The 13,906-nt window shown below is 38.9% G+C and overlaps 1 protein-coding gene across 2 annotated transcripts in view; it reads left to right on the forward strand.

Moving 5' to 3' along the window:
• Nucleotides 1-13,906, forward strand: part of LOC131163791 (uncharacterized) — a 37,180-nt gene that overhangs the window by 19,722 nt on the left and 3,552 nt on the right. The window lies entirely within an intron of this gene.

Raw genomic sequence — 13,906 nt, forward strand, 5'->3', positions numbered from 1 at the left:
ATTTCCAGAGCACTGCCCTTCCCTTTTTCCTGCCAAAACCTGTGAAGACGCTGGCAAAAAGTCCTCCACTGTCTTAGAACACACCCAATGTTTGCCAAAAATACCAAATAACTTGTTCCGCACCCTCCGAGCATAATCACAGAGCCCTCCAAGCATAGTCAGACTCACAATGAATGAACAAATGCGAAGTAGATTCTGAACAATTAAAACAAAGAACACAGATGTCTGGAGGAATAGCCTTCAAAGGTCTCCTAACCTGTAGCAAGTTATTGGTATTAATTCTATCAAGCGCAACCAACCAGATAAAAGCCTTGATTTTAAAGGGGACTTTGGCCTTCCAAATGGAACTATAGTGATGAAAATAGGTAAATTAAACCTATTCGAAAAATCACAAAAAGATTTGCAAGAGTATACCCCTGAAGGATCCAACGACCAAGACCGCCTATCCTCCTCTAAAGAAAAACAATGTCTAACAAGACTAGCAAAGAGGATAGTTCTATCATCTCCCTATTGTTAACGATCTATAAAAGTTGAAATCACAAGAAGGCAAAAGACCACCTAGATCAACAACAAAAGAAGAATGGAACCATCTTGCCTTGAGCTTAGGAGAAGAAGGTGTCGAAAAGAGGGGGACATAACAGCAGTCCCCAACTGGTGGTCTTTCCAAAAACAGATATTACTACCTCTACCCACCAGGAATTTAATATTGGGAATGAAGAGGGGATAACTTTGACAGAGCTTTCCAAGGACTCTCCAAAGAACATCGAAATCTTAAATTAGTATCCTACCCATTCTCGTCTAATCCATACTTACTTTTAACAACTAAATGCCACGGGGAAGAACCCTCTATGGGAAACCACCAAAGCCTTTAGCCAAAAGAGCGGTGGTTTTAGACACCAAATTTCTAGTACCCAAACCACCCTCCTGTTTAGACCTACCCACCACTCCCCAACTTACCTAATGATCCCTAAAACCCCCTACCCCCGACCACAAGAAATCCCACATAATATTCTCAATCTTATTAGGAACCCTCATTGGAATCTTGAAAATTGAAAGAAAATATAAAGGGATACTAGAAAGAAAAACTAGGATAAGGTTTATTCTACCACCAAGAGGAAAAAGAGCACCTTTCCACCCATCCATTCTTGGAAACCCTTTCCACAGCAGGACCCCAAAAGCTAGCAGATCTAGGGTTAACTCCCGAAGGAACCCCAAGATTGGACGACGGCCAATCCAAAACACTACACCCTACCTGCATAGATAACTCCCTAACACTCTAAATAGGCATATTGATAGCCACAATACCACTCTTCCCATATTAATCTTAGGCCTAGATACCTTCTAAAAAATGTGAAGGAGACCCAAAATATTCATAAAGGAGCTTTTATGATCCTCTAAAAAGAAGATAGCATCATCTGCAAACTGAAGGTGATACACCTTGACCCTTCTCTCCCCACCTCCGGACCTTCCACTAAACCTATATCCATTGCCCTATCCACCATCCTACTCAAAGTATTAGCCACTAAAACAAACAAAAACGGGGAAAGAGGGTCACCTTGCCTGATCCATTTTGTAGCCTTAGACCAAGATTTAGACTCGCCATTCACTACAACCGAGCAGTTCAAATTATGCAAACAACCTCTAATCCAATGCCTCCATCTCTCATCCAACCCCTTCCTCTCAAAAATCTTATTCAATCACTTCCAGTTCACTCTATCATAAGCTTTCTCAAAATCAACTTAAAGATGATACCCTTCTTCTTCCTTCTAATATCCTCATCAACCTCATTAGCAACCAGAATTTCATCCACAATTTGCCTACCCCCACGAATGCACTCTGAGCCTTAGAAATAGTCCTATCAAGCACACTGTACTCAGCCTATTAGCTAAGACTTTAGTGATGATTTTATAAACATTGGAAACTAAGCTAATAGGTCTAAAATTTGATATCTTGATGGATTTATTCTTCTTCGGAACGAGAGTTATGAAAGTGGAATTGATACTCTTGCTTAAAATCCTGTTCCCATAAAATTCATTAAAGACCTTAAGTGTACTCAGCCTATTAGCTAAGACTTTAGTGATGATTTTATAAACATTGGAAACTAAGCTAATAGGTCTAAAATTTGATATCTTGATGGATTTATTCTTCTTCGGCACGAGAGTTATGAAAGTGGAATTGATACTCTTGCTTAAAATCCCGTTCCCATAAAATTCATTAAAGACCTTAAGCAAGTCAGCATTAACCACTTTCCAACAATCTTGGATGAAAGCCATTTTAAAACCGTCAGGTCTTGGAGCTTTATCCCTCTCTATCCCAAACACTGTGACCTTCACTTCCTCTTCCTTAAAGGGTCTATCCAACCAAGCCACCTCCTCACCAGACAAAGGGTTCCATTTTAATCCTTCAACTGTATTAGAAATACATACTAGAATGAAAGTCAGTGGTTTTGGAAGCAATTTGACTGTGATCGGATGTAATGACCCCCCATCCACTTCCAGCTCCCTACTCAAATTTTTCCTCATTTTCCCATTAGCTATCTTATGAAAAAATCTAGAATTACAATCACCATCTTTGACCCATTTTTGTCTTCTGTATCCAACTTCTCATTTCCTTGAAAATCACCTCCGATTTGTTGTCCAAAGAAATTCTTCTCCTCTCTTTGTCACACTCTGATCCGAACTACAAGGAAATACCAACTTCCAAGTGTAAAGTGGATATTGATAATCAGAAGACATTCTCCCAAAAATGATGTAATGAGGTACTAACAAGGAGAAAAGGGCCCAGTTCATAACTGTTTTGTGATACAATCCCAAATCAACAATAGTCCAACCAATCTAATCAAGGAGTCTCAACAAGCCAGAGTATTTAAAAGCAAAAATTATCTACTAGTAAATAATAATAATAATAATAATAATAATAATAATAATAATAATAAAAAACTGAAAAACAGTGCAGCTCGATCCCTATACTAGTGCCAAGCAATCTACTCTGCAAAATGTACTGGAATGAGATGACGCTCAGTGAATGGATAATAGAGATAACAAGGACTTCAATATGCATATAATTTTAGAAAACTCTGTTGTTATCCCAGAAAACCAAATTTGTTCTTACCATCAGCATTCAAAATACAAATAAGCATATATCATAATATGTTCTTATCAATATATGTAATTATAAATTGAGATCAGAACCTGCTAGACACACAACTCTGCCAGATGAACATAAACTGAACAGAACATACAGAATCAGAGTCATACGCGCTTAGTCAGGGAACATATAGAATCAGAGTCATACGCGCTTAGACAGGGCCCATAATCAGAACATCAGAATAAGTGAGGCGGACAAAGGTCCTCACACTCCAGGATCTTAGCAGCAAGTCAGACAAGCAGGTCTATCCTCAAAAATATAATTGCAGAATGACAATTTTCCAAAAATAACATAGCTCGTGTCAGCTTTTCAAATTAACGTTTGATTACAAATAGGTAATCAATATCAAATACAATTTTCAAAAGTAAACCTTCAGATAAATTTGCACAAACAAATTTGTAGATTTCTTAAAATAGATAATTTTATAAAATAACTCTATCATCCACTCACTGGAAGAATTAGAAGATCAGAGCTGTGAGGTATCGCTTGTCTCGGGATCACTAGCTGGAAGATTATCTACACCTAATTATTGATAACAAAAAGTGCATCAGGACAAGTTGTGTACGTGTATGCATGCTATGGATGGATGTTTATACTAGTTGCTGTAATTAGCATTATCATTATTATTTAGTTATCCGAAAATATTTTCTAACGCCATAGTACTAAAACATAAATTTTCATCTTGTTCTACATGGGCTTAAACCATAAAATTAAATGTTTTTTTGTTACTATTATTGAAATAAAAATAAGGATCTCCTTTGTATGCATAAAGTTTAAAATATAATACTTTTATATTAGATAAAAAAATTTCATTGCATTGTTAACATAAAAAAATATCTCAATGTACAGAAAGTATTTTCATATTACTATTTTTTGCAATAAAATCTCTTGTTTTATCATCAAAATCTATTAAATATTTTATATATATTAAATCTAGAGGTCATGGGTTTGAGGTGTGGAAACAGCCTCTTGCAAAACTGCAAGGTAAGGCTGCGTACTATAGACCCATTGTGGTTCGCCCCTTCCCCGGACCCCGCATACGTGGGAGCTTTGTGCACCGGGCTGCCCTTTTATTATATTAGACTAGTAGAGAAGGAATAACAAAATCGAAGATTTAGGATTCCTATGTGCTTGCAGTTAGAATCAAAGTTTAACTATTCAAACAGAAAATAAAAATGATTTTATAAAATAAAACCCATTCACTTTACCATTTATTGAATGTAAACTTGTTTAGGGCTTGGTCTTTACTTCCCAAACTTGTAGTTTGCTGCCAAAGTATGAAATTTCAATAATATATTTGAAGTTAGGGCATTCAAAACATTTAGGAATGTAAAAGAAACAAAGAAAATGGAAGGCAAGGAGATTTTTGGAAGGTGACGGCGCAGCAGACAAAAAGCAAGAGAGAACGAATGGGGGAGAGAAAGAGAAACAAAAGAAAGAAGAGGGGATTTAAGAAAATAAAAAAACTACCGGGCTTGGTGGGGATTTATTTGATGTGTGTATGCAGGTGTTACACTATTCTTCCCCCGATAAATATTTTCTTCTTCTGTCCTATCTAACTCGACCAACTTACCTAAAATACTATCCTTTCTAAACCTTAAGTCTCCAAATACCTCCCTATTCCAATCTTTCGACTTCTCTTTTAACCTCTTCAGTTTTTTCATGAATCTAAAACCTTCCCAATCCCTCTCCACATCTCAAGAATTTATGACTAAGGGCTGAAACAACTCATGATCCAACCACATATTTTCAAAACTCAGCATAGTAGCAGTAACTCTATAACCTCCTTTCTTCTCTCGAGGAAACCTCACTGCATAAAATCACCTCTGGCAGTCCAATTAGGGGCACAACATCCAAACACAAACAAATCTCATCCCAAAAGGAGCTCCTAGGGTTGGCCTAGAAGGATCATACACCGGAAAAACCCACAATGGCCTGGGCCTCTCACTTCTACCAAGACTGAGAGAGAAAAAACCTACTAGGCTATCCACTTTAACAATAGATTGAGTGTCCTACATCACCAAGATACCACCTGCTAACCCTGTAGAAGGTATAAAGGCCCAATCCTCATTACAACCCTCCCAAATCCCTCTAATAAACACCCCCCCACCAACATCAACATTCTCAAGTTTAGGCTCCTGAATCAAAACAATATCAGGAAAATATCTAAGGACCTCTTTAATTAACCCCTTTCTAAGATCTCTCAACCCTCCATTCCAACTGGAAATTTTCATAATTTCACTTGTTTCCCTCCCTCCCTTCCTTCCCCCATAGTTCATAGAAGAAACCAGGTTCTTAAGTTCTTTCTGCACCTTTTATTTTTCCACGCATAAGTTGTAGGGCTCTCTGGCAATTTCATCTCGACCCAAACCCAGGTCTTCAAGGAGTTTATTTGGATCTGGATTCTCTCTCACACTACCCCCCAGGTCAATACGAGAAGCGCTACCCCCAGATGAACCCTCCCTGTGACATAAAGTGTCAGAAAAAATTACAGATTGAACAGGAAGGAGAAGAATACCTTTTCCAAATGTAGACAAATTCAGATTGACCATAGAAATAGCTGCCTCCTCCTGAAGAACCCCCACCCCCCCCCCCCCCCCCCCCCCCTTTTAAAAATTTTCGAAGGAATATCAACAAAGTTCACCATGTTAGAGTTAGGCTCAGGGACAGGAGACAAAGAACCCTTTATCTATCAATTCTTTCGTTTGGTTTAAATTGTGTTTAATATCATTTCCCCTTGCACAGTTTCTGAGAACAATTGAACAAGTCTATGCGGCAGATAATAGGTCCCAAACTGAAATCATTGTCTCACACAATACCATGCCCCCTAGTGCGCCAGTAACAATACAAATGTGATGAGAAATTCACTGTCCAAAAACAGTGCCGAAACTGATACTTATGTCAAATATTCGCAACCGACTGAATGGAGTTGATAGCTATGAAAAAGTGTCAGTGGGGGTGCAGATCAGAAAGTGAACCTTGGGGAAGGATATTTCATCTTCTCAGTCCACTGACCTCATTACCTCACTGATCCTGGTAATAGATGAAGAGGAGAAGGCCAGGGGAAAAGGTGGGACGGTGAAATGGTTGCTGCACCTGGATCTGGAGGGAGATGAAGTGCACATGCTTACATGATCCTATGTGAGTGTGCCTGGAATAAGCTTTGTGATGATGAATAGATGGAAGTCATTATGTTCAAATTTCAAGAAAGTAGAGAGCTGGAGAATGCAAGGAAGCCCATTCATTCAGGCTCTTTCGAGGAGGTTTACATTCATAGAGATTAAAGCCTTGGAGGCTGGCTCATCATATTTACCCCGTCCTTTTTGTGAATTGAGGGAGGGAAGCGTACCGTGATTATCAAGCCCAAAAATAGCCCCTTTTTTTTCAACAAAAAAGCTGATGTCTCAATCTCTAGAGAATCACTTGATGAATTAGTATGATCTGAAAGAGTTGTTGACTGAGGGTCTTGGAATTAGAGGGGATAAAGGAGGTTGTGATTATTGAGAATCATGCTCCCTTGAGTTGATTGGATGACTGAGAATGGCATTCCTTAAAACAATGGCGCTTCAGCTGAAATCTTGGAAAGAGGAAATAAGGAGGGGAAAAGAATAGAAAAAGGAGTGACAGCTGGAGCATAGAGAATGATTTAGATCACAAGTCTGACCCAGAAGAAGAACATCTGGTAGTAGACAAAGATGAAGAATTTGGATTTAGGAGTGAAAGAGATGGAAATTGTTTTGGTTGAACTGGGCCTGAGTAGGAACTGAGCTTAATGAGGGAGTTCTGTTTTAGTGTTACTAAACCCATAGACTCTGGCACCTGTGCTGAACTTAGATTCTGATTTGGTAGGTAATTTTGAAGAACAAATGTGTGCTTGGTGTTACTAAACCCATAAGAGACTGTGGCACCTGTGCTGAACTTTAGATTCTGATTTGGTAGGTAATTTTGAAGAACAAATGTGTGCATGGATGTTGAAAAAGATGAAGATTTCCTGGCCAGTGGATGTTTTGGTTTTTGAAAGGTTTAAAAAACATGTAACTCACTCTTCGAAAACAGAGAGGGGTGGATGGGGTAAAAGTGCGATGGGGAGGAAGGGGAACATTGGCACTGACAAGTGATGTGACAGAGAGCTAAAAGGCTAGAATCCTTCATCAACAATGATAGAAGCATTGAAGTTGGGATGTCATAGTGTGTCAATGAAGCCCTTAAAAATGATTTCTTGAAATGTTAGGAATAATGATAGGGCTTTTGAAAAAAATTGGGTGGAGATATAATCTGTCAGCAAGAAACAAAATGGAAGCATATTAATAACCAAAAGATGGTGAGTATTTGGTGAGTTAGAAACGATATCTGGGTAAATCTACTAGCAAAGGCAAGAGTGTGCGGGTTGAAGGATGGCATGGATTGGGTTGGTGGAAAGCTGGGTGGGAGATCTCACCAGAATAATCTTTTGAAGCGTAAGGAGAATGGCTAAAGTGGACTGACTGACGAGTCTATGGGCCTTATTTTTTTTCCTGGGAAGGGGCTGGCATGTTAGTAGATTGTCAGAGGGTTCTGATTTCAGTAAGGTAGAATTTGGCAGTACACCATGAAAGAAATATAGTTCCAAGAAAACTTGCATGAGATAATTTAGTGAGTTTCTTCAATAGCACTTTTTCATTCTTTGTTGTTGTTGGTTTTTAGTTTGTTTTGTTTTGTTTTGCTTTTTGTTTTTTTTTTTTGGTTAAACTTTAAGGATCAGTGCTCCCATTTCAGAATTGATAGATTTTTGGTGGCTATGGGCTGAGGAATTATTTTCAGTTGTGACTCAGCAATTTATTCTGAGGCCTAGGTTGGATCACCTCCTACTATTGACTGAGGAATTTTTTTCAGTTGTGACTCAGCAATTTATTCTGAGGCCTAGGTTGGATCACTGATCACCTCCTATCCTTCTGGAAGCGAGTGTGTAACTTGGGGTCCTACCCCTTTCCTCATTGAGATTATGTGGTTAGAATTGGATGGGATTGTGAACTGAGTTGGTGGTCAAATAGCTTTCCAGTGGAGGACCATTCTACATAGTTGCAAATAAATTGAAGCAGCTAAAGTAGGAGATCAAACGATGGAATAAGAAGTGCTTTGGCTGTCTATGAGGGAGTAACATTTGGGGTAGGGGGAGATAAAGTTACTGGATACAAAGGAGGCAGAATGAGGGTTGTGTAGGGAAGAAAATGAGAGAAGAAAGTGTCTCAAAAGAGAGGCTGTGCAATACAATTAGGGTGGAATAAGTTCTTGGTGCCTGAAATCTATGCTCTTTGGCTTAGATAGGGTGATAAAATTTAAAATTCTCCACAAAATTGCGAACACTTTTAGGATATTTAACTTCTTTGATAGGGTGGAATAGATGGTGATCAAAGGGCAATGAAGGAATATGCAGCTTCTGCAGAATATTGTGCTTTGAGCCAACCAAAAAAGGCCCTTCTCAAGATACTTAGAGTTTCCTGCTATTGTCAAGAATGAGGTAGCCTGGTTACCTTGATCCGTAAAAGGAGGAGGTTCTGAAAGCTCTAAAGGAGTGTAATGGACATAAAGCACCAAGTCCCGATGCGTGCAGTTTGACTTTTTGGCAAACAAATTAGCAAGTGGTATAAGACATGATTTGATGAGCATCATTGAGAAGTTGCACAACTTGGAGAAACATGTGGATAGTCCAATGACAATTTTTTTTGCTTTGATTCCTTAAACTATTGGGTATTCAGCATCGAAGGTTTTTTGTCCTATTAGCCTAGTTAGGTGTTCACAAATTCATCTTGCGTTCTTGCAACAATGCTTAAGAAGGTCATTGGCACAGAGGTGGAGCATCTTGAGAATAATTTTGTTGGAGAGAGATTCTTGATGTAGTTCTTATGGCTGATGGGCTGGTTGATTCCCAATTTAGAAGAGGGAGGGGATGTATTTGCAAGCCTCAATATAGAGAAAGCTTATGACCATGTATGTTCGAATTTCATCCTTTTTATGGCGGAGAAGATGGGTTGTAGTGAGAAACAGTGCTCTTAGATTAAGGAACGGATCTCCATTTCTGTTCTCATCCATGGCTAGCCAATCAGATCCTTCAAATTGTTGTGAAGTTTGCGTAGAGGAGATCCCTAATCTCTGTTATAGTAGTCAGAGGCGCAAGGTGCACGGAGGCGCAAAGGGTATTTGGAGCTGAGGCGCACAATTATTAGAATTGTGTACAATGCCTATTTTGTGCGTAACTGATATATGAACACATGTAGTAATAATAGAATTAAAAATGCCAAAATATTGAAAACCAAAATTAGAAATTTAATGAAATTTCCAAGCCGAAGGCCTAAAGCATCAAACATAGTTCAACATCAAAAGAAAAGAGTACAATAAAAGATTTCAAAGTCAAAAATCTAAAAATCATCCTCAATCATCAGTCATCACTCATCATCAACTAAGTCTGCCAAGATATCATCATCTTCCTCATTGTCATCAGAATTTTCTTCTCCAGCATCTTTTTCCTCTTCTGTCTCCTCTGCACTATCCACTTGGATCTCATCCTCATCTACAAGTTCCAACGTTGTAGTTCGGCCCTAGCACTGCTAAATGAAGCTCTTCCTCTGGAAGATGATGACATATTTGCACTTTCTTGATCTAGTGTGATGCAGGGGGTTATTTACTCCAGCGGCTCTAGCAACAGAACCCCAAGTCAAAAGATCATCTTCAAACACAAGTTCATCATCCTCATTGGAATCGCCATCCATCCTACCAATCAAACACTCATTACTATCATCAATGTCCTTTAGAAGGATGGGATCAATGGTGTCACACTTGTTGTATTGACAGCTCAAAGTTTGATTATATTTCACAAATACCAAATCATTTTGCTGGGCTAGCCTATTTATAGTTTTTCTATGAAGCTGCAAAAAGTTTAAAGTAATATAGTAAATAATGATTCTAAAAAGCAGTAGACTGTTAGTTCATGTTCTTTAATCCACGATATCCTAGTGACTCGCATGTTAGAATATGCTCCAATTTCTTTCGTAGCCGGTACCACTACATGTGAGGCTAAGAATTTTCACAGCAAACTTTTGCAAGTTTGGAGCCGATGATCCAAATGACATCTACCATTGGGCTGTTCTAAAATAAATTTTAAATGAATACCTACTAGCTAAATAGCAAAAATAATTTTAGATAGAAAGAGGTAGTAAAAATTCCACTTTACCCAGTGCTTTTATCTTCCTTTGTCTCACTGCCAAATCAATTCCAAAGAGGCCACTAGTGCTAGTGTAATTTTCCAACTCATGTAAAACTTTATCTTGCACTTCAAGGGTTGGCACCAACCTTGCAATACATTTGCAAAAACCCGCCATGATATCTTCATCTTGCAAAATTTTGGGGTTTGAATTGAAAAATCCTGGGTTCAAGTAGTGTGCAGCTGCATGCAAAGGTTGATGGAGTTGGCATCTCCTCGTATCAATAATTTCAAACGCCTCCTTGAATTTATCCTCTCTCCCCAAAAGCCTTAGCTATGACTTCCTTAGCCCTATCCATTGCTTCATAAATGCATCTTATTGCAAGTTTCTTTTCCCCATCAACCAAACGGAGTACACGGACAAGTGGGCCTGTCAATTTAAGAGCATAGACAATGGTACTCCAAAAGGTAGGCATCAAAACAATACTAGCTGTACTTTTGCCAGCTGCCTCTTTTGCCCATTTAGTAGTATTTCAATCTTCAGAAATAAACATTTTCCTCAAGTTGTTCTTTTGAAGGTGGATCGAATGAAGAGTGATGAAGGCAGTTGCAAATCTTGTAATTGCAGGCCTTAGTAACTCATTTCCTCCAGTGAACTGTCTCATCAAGTTCACCACACCAACACGATTATAAATATACCCATTCAAAAATATTTCCCTTTTCAAAGTTGTATGAATTGAAGGCATCTTCCCAATATCCTCCAATATTAAATCAACTCAATGGGCAGCACACGGTGTCCAATATAAATGTGGTCTCTTTGCTTCCAACAATCTCCCTGTTCAAAAATAGGAGTGAAGCCGTTAAAATATTAAAATAAACAATATATGCACTATAGAATGTAGTTCTAGAAATAAGTTCTTACCTGCTGCAACATAGTTTGAAGCATTATCAGTTACTACTTGAATCACATTTGATTCTCCAATTTCCTCCACCATCTCATCAAGTAATTTGTACATTCTATCTGCATTCTTGACAATATTAGAAGCATGAATAGACTTGATGAACATTGATCCCCTTGGAGAGTTCACTAAGAAGTTTATTATGTTCTTATTAGCAATAATCGAACATCCATATTTTGCCCATTCCTCCTTATGGACCTTCATCAACTCTTTCATTCGACTAATTTCCTGCTTTAGGAAAGGAACTCTTACTTCATGATAGCTAAGTGACTTTCCTCCAGGACCATATTGCCCAATCAATTCAAGTGCCACTGCAAAGTTGTCCAAACATACAACATTAAATGGTATTCCAGTATCATACATCCACCTAGCAAAATCTGCCATTGCCTTTTGTCTTAATTTTTTCTTGCACGCCTCATTTATTGATGTTTGCTTCATCTTCCTTCTTTCCTAGCTTGAACCTCTTTCTTTAGATCAGGAGTAAATAACAAGTCTATAGGCCCATTCTGTTTTGGTTTCTTCAAGGTGGATTGGTATGAACTTCGACTTCGACTTCCATTACTAAGCACTAGTGCCACGAGAATCAATTTCCTGAACTTCATCATCTTCATCTTCACCATAGCGATCTATGTCATCAAAGTCATGCAATAACTCTTTTTCCTCCTCCTTTGTATCTTTCTTCAACATATACTCCCTAATCTCCTCATGTACATGAGTGGGGCACTTAGAGCATTCTTTTACATTTTGAAATTCTCCAACAATATGTTGTTTTGCCCGAAATATTCCTCCCTTTGTGACTTTGCCACAAAAATTGCAAGTCAAATTATTTCTATTTTTTTTATCATCCAAATGTGCATACTTCCATGCTGGATCTTTCTATGCAGAGGTAGAGTTTCCACTTCCAGAATCCATTTAAGATTTAAGACCTGTTATCTTAAATGCAAAAGCAATGTATAATATATTTCAGAAAATGTATAGTTTGTATACTGCATTTCCATAAAAAATTACAAAGCAGCAGCTAAAATCAGTAAAAAAAAATGTTATATATTAGTTATAAACTTGCATTAAACTACATAATTCCTTACATATAATATTATAAGAAGCGGCGGCAGGCAGCAGGCAGCAGAAGAACTGAATAACTGAAAAAGAAGAAGAAGCATAAGAAGGAGAAGAAGAAGATGAAGAAGAAGACGACTTACTAGTTTGAACTTTGAAGCAGATGAACTGACGACTCACGAAGGCTTGAAGACAAACTCACGAAGCTCCTGCTGGTTCGAAGCCTCAAAAACGAACTCACGAAGGGCTCCTTCTGGTGTCATGCTGCTTCAAAGGGTCGAAGAAGAAGGGTTCCGGCTGGTTTCGTGCTGGTTCGAAGGGTTGACGATGAATCCTCTTGGTTCGAGTCGAAAGCTCGAAGATGAACGGCTAGGGCTGTAGGGCTGGTTCGAGTCAAAGGCTGGATTGCTGGAAGAGGGCTAGGGCTTGTTCTGGCTACATTTTCTTTATTAATAGCTTCAAAAATTTCTAGGCGCAACTTACTGTGCCTGGCGCATCAGTGTGCCTGTGTGCATCTCTCCCCTTGCCTCAACAGTAATGAGGTGCTAGCCTCGTCACCCCACTGCGCCTCGTGCCTAGGCGTGCCTCAGGCGCGCTTTTGACTATTATGATCTCTGTTATTCATCCTTGTCTTGGGACTATGGAAAGATGCTAACAAGGGCCTTAAATGCAGGGTTGTTTTTCCAGATTTCAATGCAAGAAGAGGGGATGCGCATGCATGATCTCATTTATTATTTGCAAATGATATTTTTATTTTTTTTGGGGTAGATCTGGAACAATATTCTAATTTGATGTACTTTTGTGCTTGGGACTCGAGGTGAATTTAAGCAACTGGGATGATTCCAGTTGGAAAAGGAGTGGATCTGATTGTCTCTTGGCAGAGAGGGTGTAAGGTGAAGAAACTTCCTTTGACATGCTTGAGGTTGCTTTTGCAAGACAACGTCAAGGAGAAAACCTTGTGGAGTCATTATTGAGAAAGAAAGGAAGCTTGCACATTGGACGGGTAAGTATTTGTCTTTGACATACTTGGTACTGCCATTTGCAGCCAAATTTTCAGAGATAACCTTGTGGGTCCCATTGTTGAGAAGTTCGAAGGAAAGCCTGCACATTGGAAAAGTACTTGTCAAAGGGATAAAGTCTCATCCTTATAAAATGCACTTTGTCGAATGCCTATTTCATGTTTCTCTTTCCTATTTTTGTTTGGTTCCTAAGGTGTTGGGAGGCATGGAAGATTCCTTTGGGCAATGTGGGAGAGCCCTTCAAATGTCATCTAGTAAATTGAGACATAGGTAAACAACCCATAGATCAAGGAGGGTTGGGGGTCAAAGATCTCATTTCCTTTTGGAATTGGTGCTTCATTGAGGAGAAAGGGCTACTATGGAGAAATCAAGTATTGGCTAGATAGGAATGGGTGGACTGCCAGGATAGGGAGGATGGGCGTTTATTTATTTATTTTTTCTTTTTGGAGGGGGGAGGGGGGGGGGGGGGGGGGGAGTGGTTGGGAAGACTTTTTCTAACATGTGAATATTATCCTAGGCAGTGGAGATGGGGTTTATTTTTGCCTGGA

The sequence above is a fragment of the Malania oleifera genome, chromosome 9, assembly GCF_029873635.1.
Source record: "Malania oleifera isolate guangnan ecotype guangnan chromosome 9, ASM2987363v1, whole genome shotgun sequence".
Classification (NCBI taxonomy): domain Eukaryota; kingdom Viridiplantae; phylum Streptophyta; class Magnoliopsida; order Santalales; family Ximeniaceae; genus Malania; species Malania oleifera.